Source organism: Hoplias malabaricus, chromosome 7, assembly GCF_029633855.1.
Source record: "Hoplias malabaricus isolate fHopMal1 chromosome 7, fHopMal1.hap1, whole genome shotgun sequence".
Classification (NCBI taxonomy): Eukaryota; Metazoa; Chordata; class Actinopteri; order Characiformes; family Erythrinidae; genus Hoplias; species Hoplias malabaricus.
In genome coordinates, this window is record NC_089806.1 from 27136160 (window position 1) to 27145427 (window position 9268).

Below are 9268 nucleotides of genomic sequence, written 5' to 3' on the forward strand. Positions count from 1 at the left end.
TGAATGACTTCATTTATTGGAACAAAATATCTTATACATTTCTATATCCAGGGTTAAATGGTTAGAGCAATGTGGTATTCGGGATCACAGGTAACTATCATGGATGAGCAGTGGAAAACAGCACACTTACCAGGTGTCAGACTGAGAGCCCTTTCTGAGATTTTGTATGCAGAGGACACACTGAATGTAGTGGCAGCAAAAAAGTATGCCCTATGACTTTCAAGCTGGTTTCAGGGGTGCACCCACTTCAGAATTAATTGTACCTGCACTATTAATGAGAGGTGATACTCTAGCTCAACCAATCATAGACTCTAATGTGATTGGACGTATAATGGTCCGAGATTTAAAACCAGACAATGCAGCTAAAAAGGAACAACTAGCTCTAAGCATTAGAGCAGCTTTCCAGGTCTTAAGCTGAGCAAAGCACAAGCCTTAGAGGAACAGGTGAGCATTGCCTGAATGGTTGAATATGATGTTAAGACAATAAAACAAGCTGCCAATGTACCAAAGCACATCTTCCTTCAGGTTGAGTGTTGTGTACAGACACAACCATTACCTGAAGAGGTCACTTTGCTGTTTGAGTCTCCTGTCAACACACAGTGGCCGGATGGACTTGAATTCCCAGAGGCACAAGTTAAGTTACAGAAGGATGTAAAGCCAGTTATCATTGTTAATGTGCAGAATCCCACAAATCATGATATTATGAAGCCTGGGAAGATAGTTGTAGGAGCCGTGCTGCCAATTTGGGGAGGTTATCCAGCACTCATATTAGAGGGGTGTCACCCATTAGAACAGCTTGCAGCAAACGATGTGGGAGTAAGAAAGCCAAGACCACTGGTGATGTGTGGAAACCTCCAGTTGATTTGAGCCATCTTGATTAGTCCTGACCGAGAAATGGTACAGAACATGTTTAGAGAAGAGTCCAATTAATTTTCAAAATCAGATGAAGACATTGGCTGCTTAAGTAATTTGCAACTTAACATCTCATTGAAAGTAACTGAGCCTGTTGCAAAAGCTTACTTGAGTCATTAAACAAGGATATGAAACACTATTTATATGACCTCAGTGCACAGGGTTGGGTAACAAAATCAAACACCCCTTATGCCTCTGCTGTGGTAAGTATTGGAAAATTTTGGAACAATGTGCTAAGTTCTTGGTCATGTTAATGATGTCAGGATGGTGTTACAGAAGCTAAGGCAGTTATTATATTAAATTGAAGCCAAGCAAATGCTAAATTTTCAAATGGGAAATCTGTTATCTAGGGCATATTGTGTCTGCTGAGGGCAGCAAAATAGATCCAGTAGACACCATTGCAGGTGAATTTGTAAATCAAATTTTTACACAGGGGTGGTATTGGTGTGTTCTCCCCGTGTTTGCGTGGGTTTCCTCCGGGTGCTCCAGTTTCCTCCCACAGTCCAAAAACACACGTTGGTAGGTGGATTGGCGACTCAAAAGTGTCCGTAGGTGTGATTGTGTGTGTGTGTGTTACCGTGTGAAGAATGTCTGTGACCCAGAAGGGAAAGAAGAGCACCAAAGCTGTTCACCTACCATCAACTTGGTATCCCAGTCTGTTACCTTGCATTACTCTCAGGAAATGACAGTCACCACCATCAGCTTGCACCTGATAATGTAGCATGTGCAATGAGAGCATGGATGGACCCTACCAACCTTTAAACCCCCCCCCGCAGTACCAATATGCACTCTCCTATTGATACTGAGTACCACATCCTCATAGCTTTGCTGAAACACTCATAGACTGTTGCACCAGCAGAGTGCTCTCACACACACACACACACACAAACATATACATACTACTACAATATTCATGGACTGCAGAACATACACATATACACTATTGCAACACTCCATTGACTGTTGAATCAGTAGAGACAAATATACACTATTACAAGAATGGATGCTTGTAGGGGCAAATTGTTCTGGGTCATGCCCTTTGATTTGGGTGCACCAAATTAACGTTACTTGTGATGTCAGAACCACATCTGTGTTGATAGGGAGTGTGTAACATGGATATAAAAAATTGTATACTGTCTAATGGACTCTTTTTTGTTCCTTGTACGAACTCTGGCTTCTGATTGGTTGTACCTCTCTCTGAGTACAATGTGATTGGTTCGGAATGGGGGTGGGTAGCTAGAGAACATGCGCTGGGCTTGCAACACTCATAAAGTAATGCAGCAGCAAGTAATAAAGAGCATGTACATTTTTTTTCCTAAAAAATCCACATCCACACTCTCAGGGGCGTAACATAATTACAGTAATTATGCAAAAACTGGGAATCTTGCGGGGTCACTACTGGCATGAGCCAAAATGTCACCATTTCTAAACTTGAACATTAAAAATATAAATATTGAATATAATGAAATACAAACATTTCTGAAGCAGGGGATTCAAATCAGAATTAGAAATAGTGATAGTGATTACAAGGAGCATTAAGAGCATGTGAGCAATAGGGAGCTAAGTGAAGGAATGGGTTAGGGTTATATATATATTTCTAAAATATTACAATCAACAAATAAGTAATAACTGCATTAACACCATATTTAAGCTTGTCCCTTACAGGGGTGGAATCTAAATTGCACATAACTGTAAAAGCTAGTAACAAATTATGAAAAATTTGTAAGTGCACATTTGGTAAATGCAATAAATCTATTATGAGTTAACTGTATTAACATATGACATTAAGAGTCAATATTTTACATTTTTCATTCCATTTTTCCAGCTGTGGATTTCTAAGAGGAGCATTTTGATTATACGGCAGCAACATTCATCTGCTTTCTCAAGGCCGATCCCTCTCTGAATTGCTCTGCTAGAACACGCTAAAGCATGCAAGAAATGCGTTGCTGCGCACATCTCTGGAGACACAAAGGAAATGTGTGGGGGTTGATGATTCCTGTGCCTTCTCGTAATTGCTGCCCTCATTCAAGACAATGGCTCTGTCCTTGTGAAGCCATCCAATTACTCAGCCTTTTCTCTGGGCCTTATTAAAACAAATGCTGGCAGGAAGGCTTTAAATATTATGAGGTCTTAATAGCACTTAATTTAATTGGGTCCTGCTTGGAAAACGTCAAAACCAAAACAAATTAGTTTTTCAGTAAGGCTTTCATCACATCTGGGGAGTATCTGGAATTAATCAATGCTAGGCTACTCAAATATATGATCAAGACAGAGTGCAACTTTGCTTTCCATGAAAAGAGTCACTGTATCAAATACACATTTTGCTAGGAGTCAGGGGTGTTTTTAGTAGAGGGGCATTGCTGTACCCTTTCTCCTTGCAAATCAGCCATAAGGCACATCTTTGCATCTGGTAAAGAAAAAATCCTGTTAAACACAAAATAGACTAACAGATATGTTACAACATCTGCCAAAACTGCGTCCACATTTTTCCCTTTCATGGCATACAGTGAAAATGGTAGAAAATTGTGTATTCATTTACCTTCTGCCATTCAGAACTTAAAATTACAATGTCTAGAACTGAACGATTCAGAAAGTACCTTTAACATGTTTTGGAGAAGTGGGAAGGGAAAGTCAGACTGCTTCAGTGCAATAATATGTATTTTTGGTAGGTTACACCTGGCTATAATCAAAATATAAAGCTATGAGCTGTCTTGCTTTGTGGCTGACTTATACTTACGAATGTCCATTATTACAAGCAAAAACCAAAGTCAACTGACTGACTGAAACAGATGCTCAAGTTTTTAGAAAGACTCTGACAATCCAGAATGATCAAGCCCAACAATACAGGATAAAATTGCCTATTTTTTGTTGCTGTGATTTTAGTGGGGGACAGCTGCAATTTACTGGAACATGTGCCCCAGTAATTTGGGTGTAATGATGCCCCTGCTAGTTTTATTTCTTTTCTGTCCAGAGACCTTCTTGAATGCACTGCCCTTTACTGATTGCCTGCAGTAAAGTGGTACATCAGTAATGAACTGTAATTGATAAGCCACAAGGAAATAAAGAGCTATCATTTGAACATTAGTAAACATCCAAAGCCTGTTTATATACAGCTTGGACTTACATTAGCTAAAAGGCTGCTGATTCAATTACTGGCCCTTTGCATTAATATCATTTAAAGAGCTGCAGTGTGGAAAAATCTGATACTCTGTCAAAGGAGGTTCACACATAAATGAGAAGCCACCACAAAAATGGTGGGATAAATTTATGGAAACAAAAAGTATATAAAAGGAGAGAACACAGCATGAAAATACTGACCTTTACGGAGCCATTGAAAGGATGTAGTATTTCATTTTGTTTTTGTTCAATCAAAGGTAAAATCTGTTAAAATCAAGAGTAATTTTTAAAACACCTCTCTTCATAATTTTCATCTTACTACTACTGATACTACATTTGTAATGTGTTGTCCTGTTCTGTGTGGTCTTTGTGCTTGTAGTTCTTGATCAAATTTATAAATAGAAAAATATGATTATTAATGAACTCACGGGCCACCCTTCTGCTTCACTTCAGATTTGACCACCAACTTCAAAACCTTGCTCTTGATTTGAACAGAAAATTAATCTCATTTGCTCTGGAGATTAGTGCCTGCTAAATAGTATAATTGTAAATGTATGCATAGCACAGTAAAAGTCATGACTACTGGGTGAATCCATTAGAACATTATCTTATCCATTTGTAGCCAGCCAACTTGGGAACAACCATCTCTCACACTTTCTTGTTTTTTCTTTTTCTTCTGATCATACTTTATAGTCGGGTTTAGATGTATGGACATATTCAAATGACACACATTTGAACTGAAAATAAACATCTTCTACAGTATTTTTCTGCAGTATTCACTACGTGGAAAAAATCAACTTTTGTACATTTAATTTTTTTAAGTTCAGGTTCAGCATAGCATTGCTGTCCAAATAAATACATGTATCTACATTTTTGTCGGTTTTTAGTTTACTAAAAATATTTGAACACAGCCACTGTCCTATATATATATATAATGTCAATGCAGTAGTTTGTTATATGTAAGAGATACTTGCTTGTTTTTACTTGCTTGTATGACCCTTAAAACAGTCAACTTTCTTCTATTATTTCCCCTATGTTGTTCTACATTCGTTAAGTTGCCCACAGTTAGCAGCATCAGTCTGTTCTTCTCCAGTTTCTAGTGTTATCCCGTTTTTAGAGTCTGTTTTTCAGTTTAGTTCCCAGTGTCCCAGACGTCTCCTCTCAGCTGGATTGCTCTTAAAACCTGATTTTAGGGAGCTACCGTCTTCTGTCTCCACTGCACTCTCACCACAGTCAATATATATTCGCCAAAATATATGATGGGCATATCTGCCACCTATTGGGCTTAAGTGGGATTTCTTGTAAGAGCAATTAAATTCTGTTCTGACGTTAATTTTCTGTGTTAGAGCTAGATCCAAAAGGTTACATTTAAATTATAAAATGTAGTAAAAATAAATTAATTATTTCATCCATGTCCTCTAACTGCTTCATTCTGATAATGGTCATGATGGGTAAAGAGCTCACCCAGAATAATTCAGTGCATGGCAGGATTTGATCCATTTGCAAAACATTGATTTTATTTACGTTTTGTGTTTAGGTTGAATAACCTACTGACTATAGTATGAGAGCCACTTTAACTCACACACATAGGGACACTTTTTTTCGAGTAGTCAATCCACCTACCAACATGTTTTTGGACCATGGGAGGAAACCCACACAGACATGGGGAGAACACACCAAACTCTTCACAGTTACCCAGAGCGGGGCTTGACAACACCACCCCAGGACTGTGTGAGTGCGACACTACCTGTTGTATTTTTCAAATTTTGAAAAACTAATAATACTAATACATTAATAACAATTTTAATTATTACAAATTAACAAACTAAGGCTGAACTCTCAAAAACACTTAACATTACATAGAATGCTTGTCTTCTTTATGTTTGATTTTCTTTGTTGATCACAAATCTTCTGAGAGGAGCAGTCAGTAAAAGAATTACTCCCTGGTTCCTTCTCAGAGTGACATGACATTGTCTGCAAGAAACAAATGCAAAAACAGCACAAAGTACAATATAATTTTTAAAAAATCTATTTTAAAGAAAGACTCTATACTCAACCCTGTAGTGTATTTACCCACCACTATGTTCAGGACTGTTTAAGCAGACAACTGGAAGAACACAACGGCAGAATTTGGTAAAAAAAAAAACCAGAACAGAACCTGATTGAACATTTAGCAAAGGCATGAGCCATCCACATGCTTGGGCGCAGGTCAGTTGCAAACAGCCAGGATAAACCAAATAAGACCCCAACACAGATCAACACCAAAATAAAAGTCTCCTACATTCAAAATAAAATAATTAATCTCTGAGTGTTGAAACATACGACTGAGTTTTAGGGCCACTGCGTTGGGGGAAAAAATTCTGAGAATAAAGTCAGAATTCTGAGAATATTCTCAGAATAATTCTGGGGAAAAAATTCAGATTAATTCTGAGAAAAATCTCGGAATAATTCTGAAAAAAATCTCAGAATATCTGAGTAAAAAAAGGTCTATATAATTCAGAGAATTATATAATATATATTATATAATAATATAATTATATAATATTTATTATAATATGTAGGCAGACAGACTAACAGTGCGCCATGAGTGATTTGTGAAAGAAGCAGTCAGTGAAGTGAACAGAATTATTTATTAAACGCATCCACAACATGACGACTCCGTCAGTGTGGCCCCTGACTACGATGCATAAGGTTTTAGTTTATTGTACGAGTCTGAGCAGTAACGCGATGGAGCCTCGTGGGCATGCCGGAGGAAACCCACTCAGACTCGGGGAGAACACACAAACTGCTCACAGATAGTCACACGGAGAGGGAATCGAACCCACAACCTCCAGATCCCTGGAGCTGTGTGACTGGGACACTACTTGCTGCGCCACCGTGCCGCCCTCTATTTTTATTTATTTATTTATTTAATTTTGGGAACATTCATTCATTCATTCATTATCTGTAACGGCTTATCCAATTCAGGGTCGCGGTAGCTCCAGAGCCCACCTGGAATCACTGGGCGCAAGGCGGGAACACACCCTGGAGGGGGCGCCAGTCCTTCACAGGGCAACACAGACACACACACACACACATTCACTCACACCTACGGACACTTTTGAGTCGCCAATCCACCTACCAACGTGTGTTTTTGGACTGTGGGAGGATACACCAAGAAGCTGAACACACTCTGAGGAAAACACTGCTCGGCTCTGGCGATTCATCCAACTGGCGCCTGTACCAAAAAGCAATTAGACAGCCCTCTTTAAACAGAAGCACAGAAAAGTAGATATTGAAACGAACTGAGTTGTCTTGTATACTATATACCACTTCATACTAGTCAGCATTGCAACCACTTGGAATAGTGTAGCAATTGCACGGCAACAGCATAGCAACCATTTGAAAGTTTACAAAACAATAGACAACTATCTAGGATATGTGTTTAGGTTTGTTGTAAACTTGTCTTCTGGTGGTTTCAAAGTGAAGAGAGGAGACCAGTCTGGATATAATGCTGTTTATTGAGCGCTCTCGTTGAACCTGGTCACAGGCTGAATTTCAGACTGATCTCAGAATAATCTGGTCACAGGCTGAATCTCAGACTGATCTGGTCATAGGATGAATCTCAGACTGATCTAATGGTCTGTGACGAACACACATCTTTATACCCCATTTTACAACCTTACACATGGGTTGATCATTAACTAAACAGGATCTGAAAACAGGAGGAACTGTCGTAACACATCACTGTTGTAAACAGGCCATAAACAATCTAGGCCATAAACATCATCTGAGTTCCTGATGCACTGTCGTAAAGTTAACCATGTATATCTAACAGACTGAGCTTATCAGATCAGTCTCTTTAAGGTCTCTTAAATGTGTGATCTCTAAACCAGTCCAAATGCCAGGACAAATGGTACAATTCAAAAAAAGGAAAAACAATACAACAGGTACCATGTTTAGAAATATTACGCAACAATTCATTTAAGGATACAATATTACTATTTTAGATTTAAATGTAATAATGCATGAATGTATTACTATTTGACATTTTTTTAAATGAATGAATGAATTTATCATTTATCTATTTATTTTTGGTTATAACCTGTTTATTGCTCTATCTATTAATTTGAAGCATTTTATTTAGCAGTAACAAACACTCTGTAAACATGGCACAAATGTTGTATATAATCTACTAAATTACAGTGTTTCACTGTATTTGGATGGTCTAAATTCACATTTACAGATGTTTACTTGAGAGATCCAGTGTACCTATAGTGACTTTCCATTAGTGGGCATATTTATTTCCACATTAATTCTACTGCAATATCTATATGCATGCTATTGAAGAATGAATAGGTATGCTATTGAAATACCAATGTGTATGCTACTGACAGCCTATCGGTAACTTCTAGGGGTACCACTAAAATTTCCACTTGCATGCTTTTGCCATGTATACCTGTATGCTATCAACAGTCTATGGACAGTTTGTAGCACATCTACAGAAATACATTAACAGGTCGGGAATTTCTACGTTCATTCCACTGAATTGTCTACATGCATTCTACTGAAACAATAATAACTATTCTACTGAAATATCAACAGATATTGACAGTTTTTCGATAGTTTGTAGCACATCTACAGAAATAACACTGATAGTGTGACAATGATGACTAGATGACTAAGCAGTTTTATGCCTTTTGCTGAATGTCAGCTGAATGCCTACAAATATGTCTGTAGTCTATATTAAAGAGAGAAAATAAGTGCTTGAGTAAATGAATCTGACAATTTAGTGATGTATTTATTAATGGTAAATTAACTCTCTACAGATACTGTCTAACAGATAGTCAACAGATGCACTGTAGTAGCATACAGAAAGAATGTTGAATTTCTGCAGGGGGACCATCAAAATGAAATGTTACCCAAAGATTTAGCTACTAGTTATTTTTTCCATTCCAGTGCCAGCATTTTTTTCCCCAAGTTATCTGTTATGCTTTAAATTGTAAAACCTTTTTCTGTATATTCAGAACTTGGCACAATAAATAAATAAATACATACTCCTGTAACTGCATACAAACAAATGCTCAAAGCAAAGTTCCAAATAATTTTTTAAAACCAAACTAGGTACATTATCTATATAAAACTACATGACGAAACTTGCTCATCCAGTGATTTACTCTAGAATATTGCTGTGAGGTTTTGCATTTTTTGAACTGTGTTGTTTTTGTGGAGTCTACTTTCTTGACATCAGTGAGTCATG

At 37.7% G+C, this 9268-nt stretch overlaps 1 long non-coding RNA gene across 1 annotated transcript; it reads right to left on the reverse strand.

The window, feature by feature from the left end:
- Positions 1-265: 265 nt before the first annotated feature.
- LOC136701550 (uncharacterized) lies at positions 266-6217 on the reverse strand. Its single transcript, XR_010803815.1, has 3 exons — positions 6107-6217; positions 5889-6003; positions 266-883 (listed from the first exon to the last, which is right to left on the reverse strand). It is a non-coding gene; the product is annotated as an uncharacterized lncRNA (long non-coding RNA).
- Positions 6218-9268: the final 3051 nt, after the last annotated feature.